At 38.7% G+C, this 10,064-nt stretch overlaps 1 long non-coding RNA gene across 1 annotated transcript; it reads left to right on the forward strand.

The window, feature by feature from the left end:
- The first annotated feature begins 3,649 nt into the window (after positions 1-3,649).
- On the forward strand, positions 3,650-9,232 carry LOC120549237. The gene is made up of 3 exons (XR_005637362.1): positions 3,650-3,717; positions 4,089-4,139; positions 9,170-9,232. It is a non-coding gene; the product is annotated as an uncharacterized LOC120549237 (long non-coding RNA).
- The last annotated feature ends 832 nt before the right edge of the window (positions 9,233-10,064 follow it).

Consider the following 10,064-nt stretch of genomic DNA (forward strand, 5'->3'; position numbering starts at 1 on the left):
GAGGATGAATTTCTGAACAGGTTAACTTTCATTCATTCATTCATAGAAGATAACAGCTCATCCTGTGTCTATGTTATGGGTGATTTTAATGCTGACATGTCTGATAGCAAATCCTTATTTGCAGCACACCTGCAGAAGTTTTGTAATGAGTCTAAATTAATTTTATCGAGTAAAGCTCTGTTGCCTGACACAAGTTTTACCTACGTTAGTGAAGCGTGGCATACAACATCTTGGTTGGACCATATTGTGACCACAGTTGATGCGCATGCCTCACTGAGTAATGTAGAGATTTGTTATGAACTTGCTACTTCTGATCACATACCTATTGCTGCACTGATAGATGTTGAGAATGTTCCCCTGTTGTCCAGAAATAATAACGTTGCTTTCTCAAGTAAACTGGACTGGTCAAAACTGAGCAAAGAGGTGGTGGCTGGATATTCACTACGAACGGAAAGTCTCTTAAATAATATTGCCCTGCCTCATGAGGCCCTTATGTGTTCAGATATGAATTGTAAGGATGTGCAACATGCTGAAAAACTTTGTGCCATGTATGATGTTATTGTGAAATGTCTTAATGCTTCTAGTGAACCCTTTTGTAAAAGTAAATGTAAGGTACTTAACATCAGACCTGGGTGGAATGAGTTTGTGGCTGAGCAGTATGCTGAGGCAAGAGAGGCCTTTAGACTCTGGTCAGAGGCAGGTAGGCCTAGAAATGGGGTATTGTTGGATAGGAAAAAATTGACAAATGCTAAAGTTAAGTATGAACTCCGTTTTATTAAGAAAAATGAAAACACGATGAGAGCAGACTCGTTAGCTAGAAAGCTACAGAATAATAACCTTAATGACTTTTGGAAGGAGGTTAAAGTAATGAATAATAATAAAACAACCTTACCGGTTGATATTGAAGGGGTTGGTAGCTCAGAAAAAATAGCTGAGCTTTGGCGTAAGCACGACAGTGACCTTTTTAATTGTCTTAAAAGTAATTCAGTTAAAATCAATCATGAACATATTGATTTCTCAGCAGATATGATCGTTAGGGCATTAGACATTTATGATGCTATTCATATGTTGGATAACAATAAAGCCTGCGGTATGGATTGTATTAGTGCAGAACATCTAAAATATGCCAGCCATAAGCTCTGCCCTCTGCTTTCCATGTGCTTTAATGGTTGTCTGGTTCATGGTGTCCTGCCAAATGCTATAATGTCTGTAATGTTAGTACCTGTGCTTAAAGACAAGGTTGGTAGGCTCAATAGTATTGACAATTATCGACCAATTGCATTAGCCAGTACCTTGTCGAAAGTACTGGAGAGAATATTGTTAACAAAGCTAGAAATGTATGTCCTTACTTCTGACAATCAGTTTGGATTCAAAAGAAAACATGGAACTGACCTGTGTATCTATGCTCTTAAAGAGATTGTGTCCAGGTACACAATTAATCATGAACGATTGTTTGAAAAATTGCTAGATAGAGGTGCCCCTAAATTTTTTGTGAGAATTTTAGCATTTTGGTATGCCCACCAAACATTTCAGGTTAAATGGGATAATGTTGTATCTGCTCCATTCTGTGTTAGTAACGGAGTGCGGCAAGGAGGAATTCTGTTTCCTATTTTATTTAATGTTTTTATGGATGAATTATCAAATCAGCTAAATAGGTTAAAAACCGGCTGTCTTGTGGGCAACACTATTGTTAATCATCTTATGTATGCAGACGACCTGGTCCTGCTCTGTCCATATAGTGCTGGGCTGCAGCAGATGCTGAAGGTGTGCTCTCAGTATGGCCTTGATTATGACATAAAGTATAATGCTAAGAAAAGTCACATAATGATAGTTAGAAGCGATGAGGACAGGAAATCAATTTTTCCGACCTTTTATCTGTCAGATAGTCCTCTTACTGTGTGTGAGGAAATTAAATATTTAGGTCATGTCATATCTGATGACTGGACGGATGACAAAGACCTTTACCGACAGCGCTGTAAAATTTACTCTCAAGCTAACATGCTTATAAGGAAGTTTTCCATGTGCTCTGATTCTGTGAAGTGTTCTCTGTTTAGAACTTATATCACACCGCTATACACTGCTCAATTGTGGTCTAACTATAAGAAAAAAAGTATGCAGAGGCTTAAGGTAGCATACAATGATGCAATGAGGCTGTTGCTCCATGTCCCTAGGTGGCATAGTGCCAGCCATTTGTTTGTGTCCACTAGAGTGCCAACCTGTGAGGCACTCTTAAGACAGCTGATGTTTAGTTTCATATGTCGACTGGACAAGTCAGAGAACCACATAATTGAAGCTTTAGTCAGCCCTGTGAAAAGATGTTATACACTTCCAGGTTAAGACAGCATTGGTGCAATAGCCTGTATATCCTATGGGTTAATGTGTAATTGTTATGTATTTTTGTATCTCTTTTATATTTTTATACTGTATTGTGTGTTATATGGACCTTGGTCTGCAATAAAGTTGTATTAATGCAACCTCTATTTCGTTTAAGATCAATTAAAGCAGCTTTGCAGCACCTACAGCTCCACCAAAGCTATCTTACTTGAATCAAAAACTCCTAAAATTCTCTTTATCTATTAAAGAGAATTGATTCATTTTACATTACATGTTGCTCACTGCCCTTTAATGTAGGTGGGTAGGAAAACCACCTTTACTGTTGTAAAGTCCCCGTACCCAGTATGAAGCTCGTAGACCCCTCAGGTCAGCTGGTTCTGAAATACTGGCTGTTCCTAGAGTCAAAACTAAACATGGTGAAACTGCTTTTGGCTTCTGTGCTGCTGAAAGGTGGAATAAACTGCCAGAAGAGCTAAGACCTGAGGCAATAATGACTACTTTCACTGCTTGTTTATTATTCATTTCTTTTTAAATCAAATGTATTTGTGAGTTTGTCTTATTGTTTTTATTCAATGTGCTTTTGATGTTTTGTTCTATTGTTCTAATGGGTTTTACTCTGTGTGATTTTTATCATTGTTTTTTTTTCTGGTTTTGTAATCTGTAAAGCACACTGGGTTGCCTTTGGTTATGAAATGTGCTATATAAATAAATTTGCCTTGCCCACTCCTCATCCTCACTGTCTTTTCTCCTTTTGAAGTGAAACATGCTTTTTGAAAACATTATTCTCACCTTTGTGTCTGTTTCGTTGCGGTGTCTTCTCATCGCCTCATTATGGTGTGCTGAGTAATTATGGGCTTTCTTGGTAAGAACCGCTGCTGTAGAGGGTGTCAAAAGCAACATAATTTATAACCCTGAAAGCTCCCAAGCCATGTGAAAAAGTATCTCAAAGTCTTGCTTAAGAGTGAGGGTGTTGAATGGTGACAGGCAGATTAGCAGTGACGTTTGTGATTTAACAGACAAAAGGTGAAGATGGGTGACAAAGAACCACTCAATTTCGCAGTTTCTATTCAATTACAGACTGAAATGAGTTTTCTTCTCACGGAGACTTGGCTCAACCTGGAACGAGCTCAGATATCAGAGGGAACTCTCCCCACTCACTTCATGTATAAAGAAGCCAGTTGAGATAGTTTGGGGACCTGATGCATTCCTGTTGAGGTATTGCAGGCATGCCCAGCGGAGAGAAGATCCTACGACAGACCCAGCACACAATGGCAGGATTACATATCCCATATACTTAGGAACGCTTCAGGAGCTGGGGGACATGACTGGAGTGAAGGACATCTGATTTACCTTGCTGCAACTGCAACCTGGATACGTGGCTGAGTAACTACAAATTTTGTTAAAAGTTAGTTCACACCAGAATCTGACTGTTTGTTCTGTTTTTAATTTAAAAAAAACATGCAGGAAATACCAAAAAAAAAAAGTAGCTAAAGCTAATTTACAGACTTTTCCAACTTGTTTTCTGTAATTGAAAACTCAATATTGATGTTCCAACATCTTAGAAATTGAGTTTGTTTCAATAAGGAAATACCTAAATATAATCAGGTCAATCAATCACTAGTCCTGCTCAATGCTAACTAGCCTATGATTGTCTACACAGTCAAATTTTATCTGACAATTACTTTTTTGCCCATAAACTTAGTTACAGACTTAAGTATCCTTAAAACAACACTCATTCTTTCTCAACTTCACAGTTCTGCTGCCTGTCTTTGTAAGGCAGAAGAGATAAGTCTGAAAAGATAAAGGTAAGCTATTTTATAATACAACTGCAGAGAAAGACACGGTGAATACCTCTAAAACACTTCAGTGCTCAGCGATTATAGCGATAGAATATTTATGTCTGCACTTCTCCTCTTTCCCCTTCCCAAGCCTCAAAGCTGCCCCTGGCCTGAATCTTTGATAGTTGGATAATACTAGTTAACCTTGTGCACTACAGAAAGAAAGCGTACAGAAGAGACAGAAATATTGGAGGGTTTTAATACCATTGCCTGGTATGGAAAAGTAACTCTCATTCTCTGAAATCCTATCCCTTAATAATATGAAGCTTAAAAGCATTCTTTGAAACGTTAGATTTAGGAGTATGTAAATGTGAAGAATGACTCTGCAGAATGTTGTTTTTCTTTTATCGCTGGCCTTTCACAGCACACAACTCCACGGCACTTTATTTATTTAGTTGAGTGAGGATGTGATGCTTCAAACAAGAAAAACAATGATAACCTCAGTCACAGTTTCTGCAGTGCTTTAATTAATTGCTTAATAAACAAGCCAGAGGAGTAGCTTCTGAATACACAAATGCCCAGAGGAATTTTGAGGCAATGACTCAAACTGTGTGTAAACCTACAAAACACAAAGTGCATTTCGTATGTGATCATTTTAAACGTAAAGAAACTGTTGATAAGATTTCATGGAAACTGCCCACTTCATCCAGCGGGTAACCTTACAGTCCTGCCAATCAGTTCCTACTCTGGAAATGCACAACGTGTCAGTGGGGGAAGAAGATAGTTATGTAACAACTGGTTATGGTCACCACAAAAGTGAATGTAGGCTGCTTCTGCTTCCTATGCTTCTTATTCACCTGATCATTTGTCCATCATGATGACTCAAAGCTTGTTGTATGGCGTCTTGGCACACTGTCACACCCACACTGCTATCAGATGAAAGCTTTGTCTTCTATTATCAAAATGTAAACCTCTGATGGAATTTACACAAATTTAAAATCCACCTTTTTTTTCCTTTAGACTGCCTACAACAGCGATTAGCATTTTTGAAGCCAGATCTCGACACTTTGAAGTCCAACGTGATGCAATCTGTGAAACACAGGCGTTCACTACTCTGCTCCCTTTGCACATACAATCAGGCTCCTTATTAAAATCACCTCAATAACATGTTAGAAAGAGTAGGTTTGCACAATGAATGGCCGGTTTGCTTTTAATATCATGATGGCACACTTATCCCTTAAGGCTCAGGGCTTTAAGAAATGAAATGACACTCTAAACCTTTCACATTGATCAATCAGATTAATCAGGCAGAGGATCACCAGGAGATCAAGTCCAATAATGGAACATCCCTGTCTTTGTCATTGTAGATCAGGAGGCATTTTGTTTCATGACCCCTTGACATAAGAAAGACACACTCTCTTTCTTCTATGTAACTATTTGTGTTTCTATTCTATTTCTAATAGGCTATCTATATTTGGTGCAATAAGAGTAACGAATCCACTTGCTCCATTTGCTCTTTTTTTTATCAATCACTTTGAAAAGGTTGGTCTAACTCCCAAGTAAATCTTGGTGGTGTTTGTTGATTCATCTTGTGATTATGAGAACAAAATAAAGCTTTTTTTGCAGGTTGTGCAGGAACTATGCATTTTTTTGTAACGGGAGTCTAAGCACTGGGAATGAATGCAAAGGTCCACATTTTTTCCATCCTACTTTAACAAATGTTTGACTACACAAAAACAACTAAGAAACAAATAATTCTCCACACTGCCAGGAATATAATGCTGGTGGAGAATGATTGTATTTTAATTCAATTAGTCTTAAAATCTGTCACTTGAGAAAAAATATGCTAACTTGAAAAAGCTTCCAGTAGATGCAATTTTTCTGTAATTGTAGAACGTTAACTCTTCTTCAGGTTGTTAAAATACCCAAATTCCTGGAAACAATACTAAGAACATGACCTCGGTGTCCTCACTACTTCACTTGTTTTGTCTCTTTCTGCTCTCATACAACACTCGTCTCTCCGCCACGGCAGCGCCATCAGTGTCAGCACTCCGTCTATGGCTTCTAATAGCTGCCATTTATAAGGTGTTATCCCTGTAAATCAATAACAAATGGGGTCCATGCCAAAGCCTTGTACATTTTTGTTTCCTTGTGGTGTCTTTCCTGCACATCATGTTCTGTCCTGTTTGTTATTTATGATGGATGCTGTCTATTTGCAGTTGAGACTAATGCTCTTATTCTGGTAATTCCCCTTTAGCTCTTTGCTGGTCAGAACCCCGAAGAAGATAAATAAATCCTCCCAGCACAGATTAAGTGCACAAAGCGTTTTTGTCTGACTGACAAACTGACTGACAATAACTCATGACTTTAACTTTCCAAGGGCTGACAAACCCTTGAGGATGGCTACAAGAAATAAAGAACAAAAAAAAAGCAAGGGACAGAAAACACAGTCGTGTACATCTGGTGATCATCTGGTAATGTGCATCAAAACACAAAAATAGCAGTACAGATATAGATGCCTGTGTGGTACATGGATGCCACTTCAAATGTATTTTACATAAAAATAAAGACAGTTTGTCTTTCACAGGGCTGGCAAAGGCATAGTCTATTAAAGGTTGTGTATGCTGACATAAAAAGAAACAAAATCATGGATTGCGTTAGGTTATTCTCGCAAAGCCAAAAATGGGAATTACAAACAAAGAAAATACACCATGGAATCTGCTGTCATAATTACCACAGGGATCAAACAAATAAAGGCTCCAAAAATGGTTTAGACAAACATAATAAGAACACTGATGGAATTTGCTATATTGTATGTTCTTGTATGTTCAGAATATTGATAATAAGGAGTGATTAACTCCAAAATGAAACTGTGTAGAATTCTGCTATCTCCGGTGGACAATCAAAAAGCAATGCACACCCAACCCTACCAGCCCACTCTAAATTGTTTATTGTCTAAATGCAGCTTAAGTTCAGTGCTACAAGGCCATGTTAACCTTTACCAGACATTCATTATTTTATGATAGTTTAAGGATTATGTGTGGCTGAGGAAACTGGATCACTTACATAATAATCATTTATACACAAATTACAAGAGGAACAATAGTAGTCGGATGTTCATTGTAGAACATTCTAACACCAAATCCAAGTAATAGCATGGAAAAGTGATTACATTATTTAGTTTAGTTAGCCTATATAGTGAATTGAAATTCAATCTATTCCTTTTCTCCTTTCCTTAAAGTAAAATAGCAAAATGGTAGTATTTTAGTGAGTGCAAAATCAATTTAGCTTTTTCATTTTTTATTCTTTTGATTTGTAACGGAAAGTGCAAGAAACCCCTATCAGTCAATAAGCAATACACAATGCCATTTAAAGGTGCAGTAGGTAAGACTTATAAAACTATCTTTCTGTCATATTTGTGGAAACTGACCCTATGTTCGAGTAGAACTACATGAAGCAGGTAATTCAAAAACAAAAAATCTGGCTTCTCTGGCACAACCTACAGCCTGTAGTGTGATTTGCAAAAATCCACAGCTCCCTGTTCAGATGCACCAATCAGGGTCAGGGGGGTGTCTAACTGCATGTCAATCACTGCACTGTTCAGTCAGTTGTCATTTAATTAGTCTCGCATTTCCAGACCTTCCTCCACAGCGCTGCGGAGGAAGGTCTGTCGAATCCAATTCCGGGATGGGAGAAAAACGTGCTCTGGGTTATTGGTATTTCTTTAAACCAATCACAATCGTCTTGGGCGGTGCTAAGCGCCACACAGAGCCACAGTGCCTCTGCAAAATATCCTCGGGAAGGAGCTTGTTTTGGTGGAACATGTGTACATTTAAAAGTTGTTTTAGTCGTGCAACAGAAAACTTAGATTGGACAGATAGTCTAGCTAGCTGTCTGGATTTACACTGCAGAGATCTGAGGAGCAGTTAACCATAGTCCTCATAAATCCACCGGAGTATAAAAAGCCAACACAAAGAAAGCGTAAGGTGACGGACATCCGGTGTAATTTACGGCAGCAACGGACCAATCCCGGGAAGTGGAACGTCATAGATATTGACTATCATTTAATTTACGCCACCTGGATTATCATCAAGTAAAAAAAAACATTCTCTGTCATAGCAGCTCAGTTATCTGGTTTCAAAATGATTTATGGTCAGTAGAGAGGATGAGGATTTGTTTGGCCCCATTGTAGGTCAATGACTAACTTAATTCAGAAACATGAACAGCACTGGAATACAAAATGATTTTTTGTGTGTGAGTGGATAAAAAAATGATGGCTTTGCAAAGTCAATCATAAAATATGGAGTAGCACCAAAATATGAGGACTATTAGTTTACAGATTTAATTTGGAATATAACTAAAAACAAGGTTTTCATCCAACAGCAACAGTATTTATGTTACAGTCACAGTAACGGTCACACACATAATCAGCAGACATATGCTGATTATGTTTATATTGTGTCTTCTTCTTCTCTTCCTGTGTGTTCAGTTTACGGTCCACTGAATCATGTATGAGGTTATAAAACATACTCAGCCAGTTTCACACTGATGGTCGAGTGGGATTAGCACCATCACTCTTAATTGCTTTCACAATTACACAGCTGCAGTGAGTCTCATTGACACTGCTGCTGTGAAAATACCTGAAGGTGCAAGCTGGATGACGGTTGATTGAGCTATCCATACATGATGATTATGAAATGTATTCACTGGAAAATGAAGTATTGCACTCACAGTTGGGGAAAGACTCTTGGTCAAATGTAAACACATCCTCCCACTATATTCCAATGTCAGTCTGTTTCCAGTCCTATCTCATGGTTCACATGCAGAGAACATGATTTGCATTTTAAGACAAGCCTGCAGGGTGTCTGGAGCTTAGCAAAGAGGAAGACTCTCAGCCATGCAAGCCAATTGGGCAAAGAGGCAGTGGTTTTTGAGAATTCCCATCAAGCTCTTACATTTTCTTTTGTTGCAAGTCTCGCTTAAATAAAGAAAGTTGCAACAGGTTGTTGGCATGCAAACTAATGTACCGGATAGTAATCAACTTTTCTTCCCTCTAGGGTGCCCTTCCAGTGAAGAAAATGCGATGCAGTGCCATATAGGCCTTACATGCTAGAAAAGGGTTTGGAACCATAAACTGTGAAAATAATGGACGTAGCATCAGTGACGTAACCCATTGGTCTGTGGACCGTTTTGAAGTTTGCATTTTGGCCGTCGCCATCTTGGTATTTTGGAGCCTGAAGTGACCATATTTGGACAAAATGGCGGAGCTGGGGAGGATGACGCATTTGTGTCACTGTTGTGTATCTGTTGAGTCATCCAGCGGAGTTTTACTTGCAGGTAAACGCGGACCTCCGGGTACTGGTGCCGTTTGTCAGCATGTACGGCAGTACACAGAGCTGGTTTAAAATCTGAAGACTTTCTTTTAAGTTACCAGCTAACACTAACGCTAGCGCTAGCTAGCTAGCTTGATTGGCAGAACGCTGAACACAAGACATTTCTAGTGTTTCAATTAAATTTGATGAGGTGAAAACAAACAGTGAAAGGGGCCCCATTTAACTTGAAAAAATGGGTACCCAAAAACACCTAAAGCAAGTTCACGGCTATTTGAATGTACACAGGGCCATGGTATGGATAAGCATTGTTAAGCCTCTGTCATGATTGACAGGTCGGCGTGTAGCCCCGCCCCTAAAGCACCCCCTCCTTTATCGTCTATTTTAAAATAAATGGGACTATAATTTACAAAATGAATATCATGCTGCATTGAAGAAGACTATAAATTAAATAGAATGCAGGCATAATGCACTACTGGATTGGCTTTACTTCAGGCACAGAAGTTGTTAAACCAAAAATGCATCATAACTTTCCTGAGCGCTGGTGCCTTTTTTTTTTTTTTTTCTTCATCCCTGCTCCTCACAGTCTGCCACTGTTGTCACTATGACGCCAACAAAAACC

The sequence above is a fragment of the Perca fluviatilis genome, chromosome 20 (genome assembly GCF_010015445.1).
Source record: "Perca fluviatilis chromosome 20, GENO_Pfluv_1.0, whole genome shotgun sequence".
Lineage (NCBI taxonomy): Eukaryota > Metazoa > Chordata > Actinopteri > Perciformes > Percidae > Perca > Perca fluviatilis.